Genomic DNA, 16,141 nt, shown 5'->3' with positions numbered 1-16,141 from the left:
AAAAAAAAAAAAAAAAAAAAAAAAAAAAAAAAAAAAAAAAAAAAAAAAAAAATTGATGATAACATCAGTGACATCTCTAACTTAATACATATTATCTTTAATTCCGTGGCTAAATGATAATGGAAAAAAGTTAGTTTTCTTAACATATATTGTAAAACAGTTAAAGCATGTCCAAGTTAGATTAAATTTTGCTAATCTTCAATACATGAAATATATATGAGAGGGGCAAAATGGTTTTTATGGAAAATAATATCAAATTAATCAATGAAAGAGTCACCTTTGCATTTTTGGAATGTTTCAAAATGGTCAACAGGCAAGTAGACTCACTCATTTAAGCATAGGGCAAGAAAATCTGAGCAACACAGTCAGGATTCTGCATGTAATTCTGCATGTGGAATAAAAGAAGCCTTCTACTTAAATTTTTCTTGAAATTTATGTTATGGTTTTCTATGTGAATTTCTTGGATGCTTATATGTCTGTAGACAAGTTGGTACCTAAAATATATCAGAAGAAAGTATTAGATCCCCTTAAACTGGTATAATAGTTAAGCTTCCTTGTGTATGCTGGAAAAAAACTGGTGTCCTCTGGAAGTGTAGCCAGTATTTTTAAGCATTCTTAAATACTCTTTCCTTGCATTTTTTGATTTTACACTTGAATAATAAACAAATGTACTCTAACAGAAGAAAACTACAACTCAATCCTAAAATACTAAGGTATAACCTAAAGTAGCAGAATCTGGATTAACAAATCGTCTCTTGAGAAATTGAGTAAACCTTGGCTAATAATAAACTATATAGCAGGACCTTAAAAGAAGAATGAGCCTTTGCCAGCCTTATTGTAATGACTCTTCTTGTTTACTTACTTTTTAATGAGTATCAATAATAATGCAAAGGTTAGAAAAACAAAAATTGTCATCAGAAATCCTATCACTATTGCCATATTCTCCCTCCAACTATTGTATAAGGAAAACAAGGGATCTGAAATAGAAACTGAAAAAAATAGAAAATTAATAAGGCTGTGTAATAGACTGAGAGAAATTAAATATCATTTTAATAAGTCTTAGAGTTCGTCAAAGCTGAATGTGGTCATACATTCCTATAATTAGCATTCAGGAGGATAAGACAGAAGAATTGAGTCCAGCTTCTGTACAATAATGGTGCTCTTTTTCAAAAAGAGAGAGAGAGAGAGAGACAGAGAGAGAGAATTAACTTAACCGTAAAAACATTGTTTTCTTATATATTTTAATTGAAATAGAATGACATCACATTCTCCTTCACTTTCCTCTCTCCAGCCCTTCACATATCCCCCAACAATATCACATTCATTGTTTTTTCTTTGATTATTATCATTATATACATACACATATGTATATAAATACACATATACAGATATATAAATGCAACCTCATGAGAGTATTTTTGTAGTTTGTGTATACTGAATATTATCCATTGATTTATAATGTTACCATGATATTACATCATTGCTCATTATGTAGAATTAGTTCCCCTAACTGGTCTATCTTGTCTGGCCTCTGTGGAGGAGAATGCACCTAGCCCTGCATGGAAATTATGGAAAGAAAGAATTTTGGAATGGATATCCCTTGCATATAAAGTGATACAATGGACAATATTTTGTGTACCCTATATTTTTGCAATCCTTCAGATACAATACACTTTGCATTGTCAGTTGAGAAAACTATAATTTTAGAGCTTAACTTTAAATTTTCAAACTCAAAGACTGACTTTTCCCTTTGCACCTAGTGTTGTTTTCCACACCACAGGATGACTGGGTTTAGGAAATCCTTTTACTTGTTAATCTTTTAAGATATCTGTCTGCTATGCTACTATAATATGTTTTGTTACTTTTGATGGATTGATTCCACAATACTTGCAATTTTATAAAATAGATAATTTATATACTTTTGATATTATGCTCTATTACCAACTTTGATTTGATGCTATGATAGAATGAAAATTTTGGGGAACTTCAGAATAAGTTGAATTAATTTTTTATTTAAGAATAAAATAAATCTTTGGAGGCACCTCCAAAATTAAAGTACAGTGCCACACTCACTCGTCTACTCCAGTCATATCCGAATTATCGGGGGTAAAAGCCTGATTAAGGATGAGAGGCGTTATAGCCCCAAAAGGGAGCTTGTGCCTCCTGGATATTCAGACAGTCTCTGGTATCTCCTAATCCAGACATGTTCCAGATTAGTCTTTCCAATCGTCAACACGCCCTCTTATATAGGCAAAAAAGATACCCCATAAAATGATTCATAAATGGCTAAGATTGGGCATCATTCCCTGGCCAGCACAATGTTTCCAACCTATCTTAATCCAATTCCTAGCTGTCATTAGCTTGGAATTTCTCTCAAGGAATCTGCCTTGCCAGAGCTAGCAACAGAGGTCAAGGACATTCCTTAGGGCAGTCCCACAATAGATAGTTCACAATAGTTCAGAACTGTTTTACATACTAGAGAGTAAAAGAAGGGCTTCCCTTACTTAAGGGCATTAGCAGGAAATGTTAGATTGGAACTTCCTGGTCCTTGCCTCCAGCAGAACCAGAGAATTAGCATAGGAATACCAAATTAGCCCCAGAGGGGAGGGCACCATTGCCCTTCTGCCCCCTTCACAACTGGATACTTGATCTTGGTCAGTAAGATCACTGACCTTGATGTGACTGTCACCTGCCTATGTGACTCTTGTCATCTGCCCTGCTTTCTATATACCATATAAGCCTGCTTTTCACTTTGTATAGGAGGACTTGCACAAGGACTCACACTAGCACTCGGACTTGGGGACTTGAGCTGGGACTTGCACTGGAGCTCTGACTAGAACTAGAACTTAGATGGGCTAGGACTTAGACTCATGCAGTCTGCAGTCCCCCAGGCCCAGAGCGCTTGGGCACGGGGGATGTAGCACCCGTCCAGAAGAGATAGCTTCTGATTTAGACCCAGTGTGTTTTAGATGGCCTCAGATGTACCTTAACTGCTGAGCTGCCAGATTTATCATTTCTCTTTTGCAATGACTATAAAAGTCTGATGCCATTTTTAAGAAATACATTCAGATCCTGTATTTCATGTGTTGTCTCTGCCATCATTTCTTTGCCTATGCCTAGTCGACCTGACTAGGACCCCGTTTCTTCCGTGGGTTGAGGGAGGCCCAGATCGGCCAGCATGAGGCAGTACAGACTGTAGTAATTAAGCAAAACTGACCTCCAAAGATATCCACACACTCCCAGTAATTTTGAAACATATTATATTATTTGGAAAAAGGTTTCTTCTGGTATAATTACAGCTATAAACTTTAAAATGAAAGGCTCTCTGAGATTATTTGGGTAGACCCAATCTAATTATATAAACTTTTTTTTTTCTGAGACAGGGTTTCTGTGTATAGCCCTGGCTGACATAGAACTTACTCTGTAGACCAGGCTGGCCTCAAACTCAGAAATCCACCTGCCTCTGCCTCCCAATTGCTGGGATTAAAGGCATGCGCTACCACTGCCCAGCTACATAAACTCTTAAAAAGATATGTTCACTAGCTGGAGTCAGAATGAAGAAGACACAGAGTGATCAAAGACTGAAAGACACATGACCTATCAAATTAGTCAAGTCTCATGGGAAGCATTTGATATAATTCAACTCAGTCTTCTTATGATTTCTACCAAGGGCACAGGGCTCTATAAACACAGTTTCAAGGAACTAAACTGATCCAACAATATAAATAAATTTCAGAATGCATGAATGAATGAATGAATGAATGAATGAATGAATGAATGCATGAATGAAGCTCTAAATGACAATTAGAAGTTTTACAAGGAAAGTACATTGGTACTTCCTAGATCCTCTGGAAAACCCTGTCTTTAGCCCAGTGAAGCACATTACGGGCTTTTGATCCCAAGAACTATAAGAGCAAATATCTCTTGATTTAAGTCACTAAATTTAAGATAACTTGTTATACTTATCAGAAAAGATGTACACAGAAAGCACACTATGAATTACAATAATAGATAACCAAGAAAGGAGGATCTATAAATTGCCTGAAAATAGTTTCTTATTTATTTTTCAGGTAGCACAGTGAATTAAAAAAACATATTGATAATTGAGGAAATAATTTCCAAAGATAAGCAGAAGACCACTACAAACATGAATCCTGGAGTGAAGGAAATAATGAAAGAAATCGAAATGCAGCAGGGAACAGCAACAAGTGAAGAAACTTGATCAAACAGAGTAACCAATTGTTAAACTATAAAAAGAGAGTCATTTGGAATTATTTACTCAAACAGAGGAGGAAAGTAAAACATGAAAAGAATTAATTCCAAAATAGATAGGAGATATTATCAAGCAGCTTGGGTTTGAATAATAAAAGTTATACAAAGAAGAGAAAGATTACTTATAGAAATAATTGATGAAAATTTCACAATTCTTGAAAAATATAGGAGCACGAGGCTACACAAAGCTCAATGGTAGCCAATGATTTTCAACCCAAAGAAGTTTTCACCAGGACATATTATATCCAAACTGTCAAAAGTATAAGAGTATCTATTCATAGAAAACTGAAGTATGACACCTTAATGAAGCATAACATTTTAATCCATGGATCTTGAGCAACACTTAGATATATAGCTAATATTACCTAAAGAAGGAACATGTCTTTGTCATTTATGAAACTCTACCACAGATATCTAGAGGCTGTAATTAATTTTAGTGAGGGAAACTCCTAAAGACTCAAATATGCAATTGAAAATATGATATTTAAGGGTATTTGTGATCATAGAATAGCCAGTAATATTATTCCAGTGTGCTGGCACATATTTTTAATCCTAGTATTCAGGAGGTACAGACAGATGAATCTCTATATTTGATGCCACCTTGGAATACAGAGAAAGTTCCAGGACAGCCTTGGCTACACAGAGAAACCTTTCTTTTAAAACCAATGATAATAATATTAATAATAATAATAATAATAATTGATGATAATAATAGCATCCAAGAAGATTTGGCATGGGTGACAATTCTTTGTGCCTCTATAATTAAGAAAGAAAACAAGAAGTGGATACTTGTACTATAGTCACTAAAGGAGAATATGTGAACTAAGCAAACGAAATGTATGAATCCTGTAAGACAAATATACTGAAAACTACAGCAAAGACAAAGAGAGGTACAGAACAATCTGGCAGTCCAAACAAGGGCATGCCTGATCCCCTCAGCTTCATTTTCCAGCCCATAATTCTCTCTGCTTTCCAGGAGGCCATGACAGAATGAAGAACAAATCTTGCCCTATGCCCTAAGTCCTATGCCCTATACCTGTTTTAAATTGCACCGCGTCCTCTGGGTTCCACTATTCAGACAGAATACTTCCTGATTTCAGGAAGGTCACACAGTCACAAGGAACTCCAGGCCATGCTGGTACTCGAAACCCAATAATCAGTGTTAGCACTCAAAATCTGAGAAGCTATCCAGGCCACAAAATCCCCCAGATAATTCCTACTGGGCCTGAAAACTCACTGTTCACCAGAAGTGGAGTCCACCTAGGCCAGAAGACTGAGAACAAACAGAAAATAAGGGGGAAAACATATTTAAAAGCACCTATGCAACAAAGATAATCTCAGGAATCAGTACCCAAACCTAAAATAATCACAAAACTCAGATTTTCCCTTAATGTCAAAGGACTTCTGTAAGCAGCTAGTTTAAAGGAATCACAATTCTTAAATGTCAAAATGCAAAGTGAGAGTAATGGGAGTAGTGGACAAGTGGCATTAAAACAGACCTATTGGAACAAAACAGAGATACATGAAATGTATCAGGTATATATTTTTCAACTGAGGGTCACAAGCACTAAGACAACATAATGGATCAAGACAGTCTCTTCAGTGAATAGATCTATGAAAACCTTGTCTCATAACCTATAGGAAGCATCAACTCAAGAGATTAAATATGTAAAACTAAGAAGTGAGATTATAAAATTTCAAAAAGAAAAAAAAAGAACATAGGAACAAAGTTTGGAAATATTTGCTTAAATACGACCTCAAAGGCAAAGTGAACAGAAGAAAGATTAGAAAGATTATGTAAAACTGCAGAAAACTAAAATGATTGTGTACAAGAAAGGGAAATGATCAACACAGTATAAAAGCACCAAGACTTCAGAATTCTAGAAAAATATTTGATGAACCATAAACCTGACAAAGTAACATACAACATACATCAATAGTATTCCTTGTTAATGATGTGCAAACTGATAATAATCAGTTGCTTATAAAGTACCTATGCACAGTCATATGCTCCACCTCAACTCTTTATCCAAAAAAGATCACTACAGTCAAGTATTTATTAATGGTGACACACCTCTTAAAATAAGGAAGAGTTAAATGATGCTGACTCTTGAAATGGATAAGATGATCTGTATCCTGTCTCTCTGCTCTCTACATTTTCTCCTGCAGGAAATATAGTGAGCAGTTACATGATTGAATATGTCCACAATAGTTTAGGACATAGGTGGTTTATTTTCTGAGTATATGTTTGTGAACATAAATACAATTTCTTTTCTTTTGGTCATAAAAGCACTGAAATATTGATTCACTGGTGTCATAAATTCTAAGGAAGAATTTTACATGGGAGTGGTATTGGTACAGGTCTATGTATGCTGTGATATATGGCCTATCTAGCAAAAGGTTTAAAAATGATAACTAAGAGAGCCCTGCAAATGACCACTGTGACTCTGAAGTTCTCTTTTTTGATTTGTAAAATTATAAATATTAATATACAGCCTATCTCTTCATCAATTTCTGCTAACCATTCTGTATACACAATTCCTCTATAAGCCTTTAAAGAAAAAAACATGTCAGGTGTCAAAACCATATTTTAGTCTTATTATATTCATCAGAAATTTCACTTCTAAATAGAGGCAATGTTTCATACAAAATAGATCCACAGAAGTATTTGAAATTTTAAAACAACTTATGGAAATGCTTGTATGTGCAATATTATTATTGGAATTAAATATAAATTATTAATACTTCATATACTTTCAGTATAGACTATAAGATTAAATGATTAAATTTTTTAATCATTTGATTAAATGATATATATATATATATCAAAAATAGTATATATACTATTTTTAATATAATACAATATTTTAATAGTATATATATATATATATATATATATATATATATACTATTAAATGGTTAGAAACTATTCAAAGTAAATGAGAGTTGATTCAACAATATACCCTGAAGCTGTTTCTTCTTGTGGCTGGAGCAGAAGGTTCTGTTCCCCAATACAGCTGTTAACACTGGCAGCTTTACTGCCTCCCACCTCACTCTGTTAGAATAGGATCTTTTGAGTTTACACCAAACCACAGATCCTCATGACAATGATCAAACAAGTAAACAACATCACATAGACATACATCTAGGAAAACAAGAGAACTAAAAATATGCTACAATAACACAATTAATGTTGTTTACCTCTGTTCCGTAATTGCAGGTACTGGAAAATGATTGTTAAAGAGAAGGCTACAAAACACAGGAATTGGAAGAATATCACTGTTGTGTCTAATTTACAGGGATATGCTTTGCATCCAGGTATGCATCCTAAAATCCAAGAGTTACAATTAAAAGGAGTTTAGCAGCATGTAACAGTAGCCTCAGGACAGCCTACTGAAAAGGTGAACATCATTATCCCAGTCCTACCCTACTCATCTCATAAATAGAAGTGAAGCATCAGGCATGTTTTGTGACTAAGACATCTCAGTTGGATTTGTAAGACAATCAAAGCTTAGAGGAGCTTCCTTTTCTGATCTTACAATATAACTTAGCACAAAATCAGTAGCTGAGGGGAGTGGAGACAGCTCAGTCTTAGGAGTTCACATCAGATTCAATCTTGGACAACAGTAGCTGTGCGAACAACATTAGGTGAAATAAACTAAACTGAGCTGGATCTAGATTCTGAAAATAGAAGTGGCTGGCTCCTTCAGCAGTGCAGGAAACACTGTCACCTTTCATCTGCTATGACCCTACTCAGAGACTTACTTGCTAAGCAAAACAGACAAGACTTATCCATAGACTACTTCATGTGTATCCATAAAATAGCTAATCTTCACATCACCTTCCATAAAAGGAGGAATGAAACTTTTGAAGAAACTAGAAATATATTTATGCCAAGATAGCACATTTTGACTTATAGTCTCTGAAAGACAGTGAATCAGAACTTATTTTTCATGTTTCTGGAATCACCATGGGACATAGCATGTCCATTGTGGAATAGACTATATCAATTACTCAGTGGTCTTCAGAATATGTGTTGGGAACCAAATGGCACTTGGCTGACCTGCCTCCACCTGACTAGAACCCAGAGACAAATATTCTGCCTGGCAACCACAAATTTCCTGCTTGGCCCTGAGAGAAGCGTGATCAGTGTACCTTGACTTTTGAGAAACCGTTACCTACCCAACCATTTCCTCCCTACCTATTGTCCTCGGGGTTCCCATGGCCCCCAGAAGATCTTGTAATTCTTCACTATACTCCCTCCTGCCCCCCGCCCTTCCAAAACCTTGTTTTAAATTTGAGCACCTGCTTTTAGTAAACGGCTCTTGACAAGCAATGCTTCCTTGAGTCCTGTCTTCTCTCTCGCCCATTCTTTATTCTCAGGTTGCGACCCTCCTCGTGTCCCCCAAATTACTGAGACCCGCGGGTCGGGTCAAATATGGACAATTTTCAAGAAGAAACTTGAAACCAACTAATGAATACTATAGTATGGCATAAAATATGGTGCCAAACATTTCTGTAGTTCAGTCTTGGCTATGTAATTTATGACATGCATAATACAATAAGTGCTCACCCCTAATAAGAACACAAGCAACAGAAGTATCTTTTAGGAATAATTTAGATAAACTCAGTAAAATGATTACCACAATGTTTGTCATAGAAAAACTGCCCTTGTTAAATTGATTGTTGTTTTATATCAAACAACTTTTATAATACTTATTTTTTGTTATAATATTTTATAAATTTTAAGGAATATGACAAAAAAAGAAAAGAAAAACTGCCCTCTAAATATGTTTTATGCATTAGGAGTCTATATATTATATTAAATTACTAAAATGAATGGATTTTAACTTCTCTGAGTCACATGACCTTTGAATCAATAGTAATTGTACCCTTCTTCCATCACTTTGAACTCAAGTTTCTTAGTGAATAATCTAGTTGCTCTTCTCTGCTTTGTTATTTACTCAGCCTCTGAATTCTTGTGTCTCCATATAGCAGCTTTACTCAGTTCTATAGTAAATAACTAATTTTGTTTGGTCATTAGGATCAGAAAAAGTATGGTTCTTTTTCATTAATTTTATGACTAAAGCTGGATATGGCTGCATATGCACCTATAATTTGAGCAGTATGTGTAGCAGAAAAAAAATGTGAAACCTTTGGGCTTGCTTGCTGCCAGACTAGCTCTAGGTTCAGAGAGAGATATTCTCTTAAAAGAATAAAATTGTAATTGAGAATAAGAGAGTCAAAGTTCATCTCTGGCCTGTGAGAGTGGAAGCATACACCAAAGCATCTGCACACACTAGTGTGCATATACCACACACACACACACACATACATACACACACACACACATACACACACACACTGCCTATACCACACACACACACATATACACACACTGCATATACACACAGTGCCCCCCCAAACACACACTGCACACATACACACTCCACACACAGACATAGTGCCACACACTGCACACACACACACATACTGCCCCCCACACCCACAGTGCCCACACACACACATACACAGTGCTCCCCACACACACTGACCCCACACACACCCACAATGCCCCCACACACACATACACAGTGCTCCCCACACACACTGACTCCCCCCACTGCTCCCCCACCGTGCTCCCCATACACACAGTGCCACACACACACACAATGCCCACACACACACAATGCCCCCCACTGCCCCCATACACAGTGCCCCCCCCACATACACACACACTGCACACACACACTGCCTATACCACACACACACATACACACACACTGCATATACACACGGTACCCCCAAACACACACTGCACACACACACTCCACACATAGACTTAGTGCCACACACTGTACACACACACATACTGCCCCCCACACCCACAGTGCCCACACACACACATACACAGTGATACCCCCATACACTGACCCTACACACACCCACAGTGCCCACACACACACATACACAGTGCTCCCCCACACACACAGTGCCCCTCATACACACAGTGCCACACACACACACACAAAATGCCCACACACACACAATGCCCCCTACTGCCCCCATACACAGTGCCCCCCACACACATACACACACTGCACACACACACTGCCCACACACACACACACACTGCCCACCACACACACACACTGCATACATGCACATACAATTGTATTCTGAAATTTATGATCACATTAAATCTAATCTAGAATAAGACTCACATGTGTCAACCACTCAGAAATTAGAGGTGACAGGATGACTTTATTGTGATAGAAACAATTATTTCTTTTTTTCTAAATCATCTAAACTGCACTAGTGTATTTAAACTGTTTCCTAATATGATTTTTTTCTCACATATTATATAGAACAACAATATGTAGGTTCAATACTAATAAGCAACAATTGTAACTGAAATTGCATTTGCTTTATTTTGGGGGAATGGTTATTTAAGAAAAGAACAATATCTTTTAATTTTTAGTATTTTTATTATTGACCCCTTTAGTGTTGCAGTGTGTGATCTTTAAGGAATATAGAGGGGAGGAGGAGGGAGTTTTCAGAGGGGAAACCAGGAAAGGTGATAACATTTGAAATGTAAATAAAGAAAATATTCAATAAAAAAGAAAATAATAACCAGAAAAAAAAACAAACAAAAAATTAACTGTGGATATGAAAAAGCCCAGAAAATATTTACAATGTACTTTATCACTAAAACTAAAATTGCCTTGGAAATCACAGTATGGAAAGGTATAAAATTCAAACCTATAAAATAAGAAGCAAGCTGTGTATGGAAGTGAGAAATATCTTTTAATTTTAAATAAACCCTCCATGTGACTTAGGTAAATGCTTCTATCCCTCTTGGATATGTTACCTGGTTTCAGGAAGCAAGTTAAAAGGTAGAATAAATATAAAATTGAGATTCCAAGGAAAATAAAAATTAAAAGTTTCATGTAGTTCTCATCAAACAGGGCATCTGAAAAAAAGGAAAAGAACATCTTTTAAAAGCACATAGGAAAGAGCCTCACTAGACCAGGAAGGGGCTACCATGAGAGCAGGTCTCCCCTCAGATTCTGTAGCAGTCCCTATCGTAATACTTCTCTCCCTCTCTCCCTCCGTATTATACTCCCACCAGAACTCTATACTTCCCTCCATTCCTTTCTTCATTCCTCTTTCACTTTCCCTTTTCCATTCTTCCTTCTTTTCTTTCTTTCTCTTCTCCCTTGTTTTCTCCTTCCTATCTCTCTCCCTCCCCTCTCCCTTACTTCCTACTTCCACCAACTTTCCTGTATCCAAAGTAGTACAGAACTTTTAAAAGAGGGAAAACCTTGTACCTTTAGTGAATGTAGCAAAACATTGTACAAACTAGTATCTAAAGGTGTAAACCCTTCTCTTTCTATCTACCCACATTCTGTTCCTGTGTGAAATTTATTTTCAGTATTTGAGGGTTCCCAAGGGCAGCTTGGTTAAACAAAAGATAGCCTTTTACTGATATGATTTTTTTCCATTAATCCCTCATGTCTTCTCAGAATGAGCAATGAACAAATAATCACACAATCTGCATCTTATATATTTTCTTTACTGCTGCTTTTACTAACTTTACTCTCTCTCATTATATATGTATATATATATATGTGTGTGTGTATACATATATATATATATACATATATATATGTATACACACATATCTTTCATGTTACTGAACTGGCCTTTGTTAAACTTACGGATGAACATTATTAGGTCTAATGAGATTAAAAACTAATGTCTCTGAAGCTGCAAGATATGCTTATTTAGAAACTTCCACTGTTCAGTTTTTTTCTAATACCTTACACTTAGCTTTGTCTAACCAAAACCAGTATCAGTGAAGAAGAGGCACAGTAAAGTGATTTTCTGCAATGCAGTATGTCTTTTAACAATCATTAATTCATTGATTTTTTTCTTTGTTCTTCCACATTGGCAATTAATCCTCATAACCGTGTACTTACTTGCTATGATGAGATTGGTCTGCCTCTCCTCGCCTGTTAGAGGGTTAAGAACACAGCATGTGACACCTTCCTGTGACTGGTTTATAAGGAGAAGACTAATTTTCATGTAGAAAAATCTGTCTTCATTCTGAGAGTACAATATTGAAGAATATGGAACAACATTCCGATTACTGTTTTTCTACTCCATTTGAGGCCGGAGAAACCACCCTACTGAAGAACACTCCACAATGAATCCATCATATCCGAATCTCTGAACATTGATTTGCATCTTCAATCCAGATACTAGTGGAAATGACAAGGAAATAAAAGCATAGTTATTAAGCTGAGGTTGTATTGACAAGATTGAGTCTAATAACACATGTGAGTCTACTTCCATATTTGATTGTTAACTTACACTAATTGATTGCTATATGATGTCTATTCTCTGCTTAGTTTATTTTTCAAGGTAAATGTGTAACTTTTACTCAATGCTAAGATATTTTAGAATGTAAAATATAATAAACCCATAACAAATGACCAAGATAATACCATGTACTTCAATTTGTTGGGCACAAGGACACTTGTATATTATGTTCCACGAGCAACTTACCAGCCACACTGAGTTTCATGAAGGCCACATCACTAAAGCCACTATCATTAAATGAACATTGGTAAGATCCTTCATCCAAAATGCTGATATTATGAATTCGGAGAGCCACTTTGCCATTTCCTATGGCCTCTTTCACAAATTCTGTACATTTCACATATTCAGGAGCAGCTTCTCCATTCACTCCATGGCCACCTCTGTGCTGATAAACAAGTTTAGATTTGTCTTCTCTGAACCAGCGCACCTCCATATATTCGACACTGCATGGTGGAGTCACCTGGCAGCTGAGCTCAGCTTGGCCTCCTATTCTTGCCACCACATGCCCAGTGGGAGTAGTCACCATCAGATTCTCTGTGGAGAAAAATTGAAAACCAAAATAAATGTGAAACTAACAAGACTTTGCTGCCATGCACTGTTTAGAAAAACATACCAAATCCTACCTACAACACCTAGTTGATCTAAATTATCAACTCTGATTATATTCATTTTCATCTTTCAATATTTTTTGAAAACCAATGCTAGCTCATCCCTATCTTTAAAATACACTGTAATAAAGTAGGAATCCTCAACAAGCTGTCTTTCTACTTAATTATACGGGGAAATCTATCTGGTAAAACTATTTTGGAACTCTGGATTCTATTGAAGGCTGTTTTTCAGTTTCTGTGACAAAATGCCGAATTCCTAATTATTCCATATTGGTGCTAGGAATTGAACCAGTGTCCTCTGGAAGAGCACCCAGTGCTCTTAACCACTGAACAATCTCTCCAGCCCCTGCACTATGTCTTAAGGTGCTAATGTAGAAACTTCTTTGGGAGATTTGGAAGCAAACTCGAGATCCACCAACAGATGAACACATAAGAAAAATAAAGTATATATGTATAATTAATGAATACAGAATACATTGCTTTTATTGTTTTGCAGAACTTCTAATAGATCAATTAATAAAGTTAGGCTCATTTACTGTCACCTTTCCTTCCTGAAAGTTTATGTAGTTTTTATTATCTGCCTTTGCTTCTCTCTATTTCCCTCCCATTTCTCCTCTCTCTAAGAAACCTGAACATTTCTTTCAGATAGGGATACCAATTGGAAAGTTTCTTCTGTTTGCTTGTCTAAGATGATGTTTATGTATCATTTATATTTCAAAGATAATTAATGTATTATGATATATAGTGCTAAATTACTAGGTTTTCCATAAATGCTTTAAATATTTTTCTGCATCTATTTCATGCTTATATGGTTTCTGTAAAATTGGATATAATTTTCTTTTTAGGGGGAAGATGGACTTATTTCTAAGCCCTCCACCAATGACTGCCAGCATTTTAAATTGTATCTTTCATTTTCATTACACTTTGAATGCCAAATGTAAAAGTGCATTTTTCTGTTTGTTTTGGCTCTTACCCTGTTTGGTGTTCTCTGATATTCCTGTATCTGTAGGGAGTTTAAAGCATGCTACTTGTTTTCCTTTTTGCTTTCCTTCTCCTTCTATTACCACTGTCTGAATATTACAACTCTCATAGGTTTTCTCAGAGTTCTTATGTTTTTTCTGCAACAGTTGAAGTCTTCCTTCTATTTATATATTTCTATGATTAATAATCAAGATGAGAATTTTTCCCAAGCTCTGTCCATTCAGTCTACTCACAAAAGAGACATTCATTAATTCTGCTAAAGTGTTTTTAACTATAATATTTCTTTTCTTTATTTAGAATTTCTAGCTTTGCTTATGTTATCCATTTGACATTTGTTATCCATTTTGCCATTAGATTACTTACAATATTAATTACAGTTGTATTAAATTTCTAGCCTCATAATTGCGGACTAACTGTGGTTTTACTTGCTCTATCCCTGTGGGCTCTGGTTTTGATATTTTAGTGTGTCATGAAAAGTTTTATTGGTAGTCAACTCTACTAAAATTAATCTACCAGATGGCATATTTTAATGATGTGAGCTAAGTAAGGTGTGTGAGTAAAAGAGAAGGGCATTCTGCAGCTTCCTGATTTGGATCCAGTCTTTCAGTGAGCCTGTGCCTTTGGGCTGTGACCTTTCTGAGGGCTTCTCAATGTCTTTCTTTCCTGAGAGGGATAGGACAGAAAGAGATGACTTGAGTTTAATGTTATATTTCTCCCAGGTCAATTCATTCAGGCCATGAACCACAACAGGTAATACTTTGAGAAAATAGATCATCTTGAAGGCAGAACTAATTAAGGTGGACCTGATTTAGAATAGTTACTTCCTTCAACACTCTGTTCTCACTATGAGAACCTGGTAGAAATGCTGAAAGAAAAGAGCACCACCCAGAACCTAACATTACGGGGAATGTGTGTTCTTTGTGGTTCAAACTGTTGCAGGTTGAGGCTCTAGCTATTTATTGATTCCAGCTTACTGTTTTCCTACTTCACAACCTATAGTTCTCAGATGTTTCTTCTCTCCTCAGAGAATTATGACCTGGTAGAATCCTGCTCCTTTCTGGCTCTTTAACTTAGAAGACAGAGATCTCACTGCATTTTGAAAGAGTTGCTGCCATTCGCCTGTTTAATATTTTGCTTATTATTGCAATGAAATAATGCAGCTAACCTCCTTTAATACAAAAACTTGGCACTAAAAATATTATCTTACACCCTTTTCATAATTGCAATAGATAAGAAAAAAAAGTGTTTTTACCTGAAGTTAATGTCACTTGCAGGAAGATGAAGCACACATGATACCCAGAAGCATAAGAGTATGTAGGCTTCATCATAGCTGGAAAGGGCAATGCAGCAGCAATATAACAGACAATAAGATAGGATATACTAATTTTCCAGGTTTACAAAACTAATACATAATTTAAAAAAGAGACAATCTTAATGTTCCCTTAAGAATAACCTTTTTCAGAGTTGTAGATAAAAGAGACTGTCCTCACACATGGCTCTTATCAGAGCAGGGATTCCCACTTCCTTCAGTACTCTAGTTCACACTCCTTAGTTCCTTTAACTTTTAGACCAACCTTGCTAAGTGACCAGTTCCCTAAGCAGATGCATTTAACAAATAGTTAAAAAAGGAAAATGTTTTAAATAAATTAATTGATGTAGGGAAAAAAGCAGCCAGTCTAAAGACATGGGTGCCTAAATGTGAGAGGAAATGTAAGAAAAATATTTCTAATCCATGTGTTGGAAAAAAATATTGTTATCAAATAGTGGATGAAGTAAGGTCCTCTGCATATGTTATTTCTAATCAGTGGAACAGTGCCGAAGCCTATTAATTAGCAATTTTAATAATCATTTCTGTACTTTAAAATATGAAAGTGGTTTGTGACTATATTGTTGAA

The 16,141-nt window shown here is 35.9% G+C and overlaps 1 pseudogene; it reads right to left on the bottom strand.

Annotated features, from left to right (window-relative positions):
• The window catches only part of LOC116095499, an 18,213-nt pseudogene extending 2,639 nt beyond the window's left edge, over positions 1-15,574 (bottom strand).
• Between the last annotated feature and the right edge of the window lie 567 nt (positions 15,575-16,141).

This window comes from Mastomys coucha, unplaced genomic scaffold, assembly GCF_008632895.1.
Source record: "Mastomys coucha isolate ucsf_1 unplaced genomic scaffold, UCSF_Mcou_1 pScaffold18, whole genome shotgun sequence".
NCBI classification, from domain to species: Eukaryota; Metazoa; Chordata; class Mammalia; order Rodentia; family Muridae; genus Mastomys; species Mastomys coucha.
This window is presented reverse-complemented; position numbering and strand designations above follow the sequence as displayed.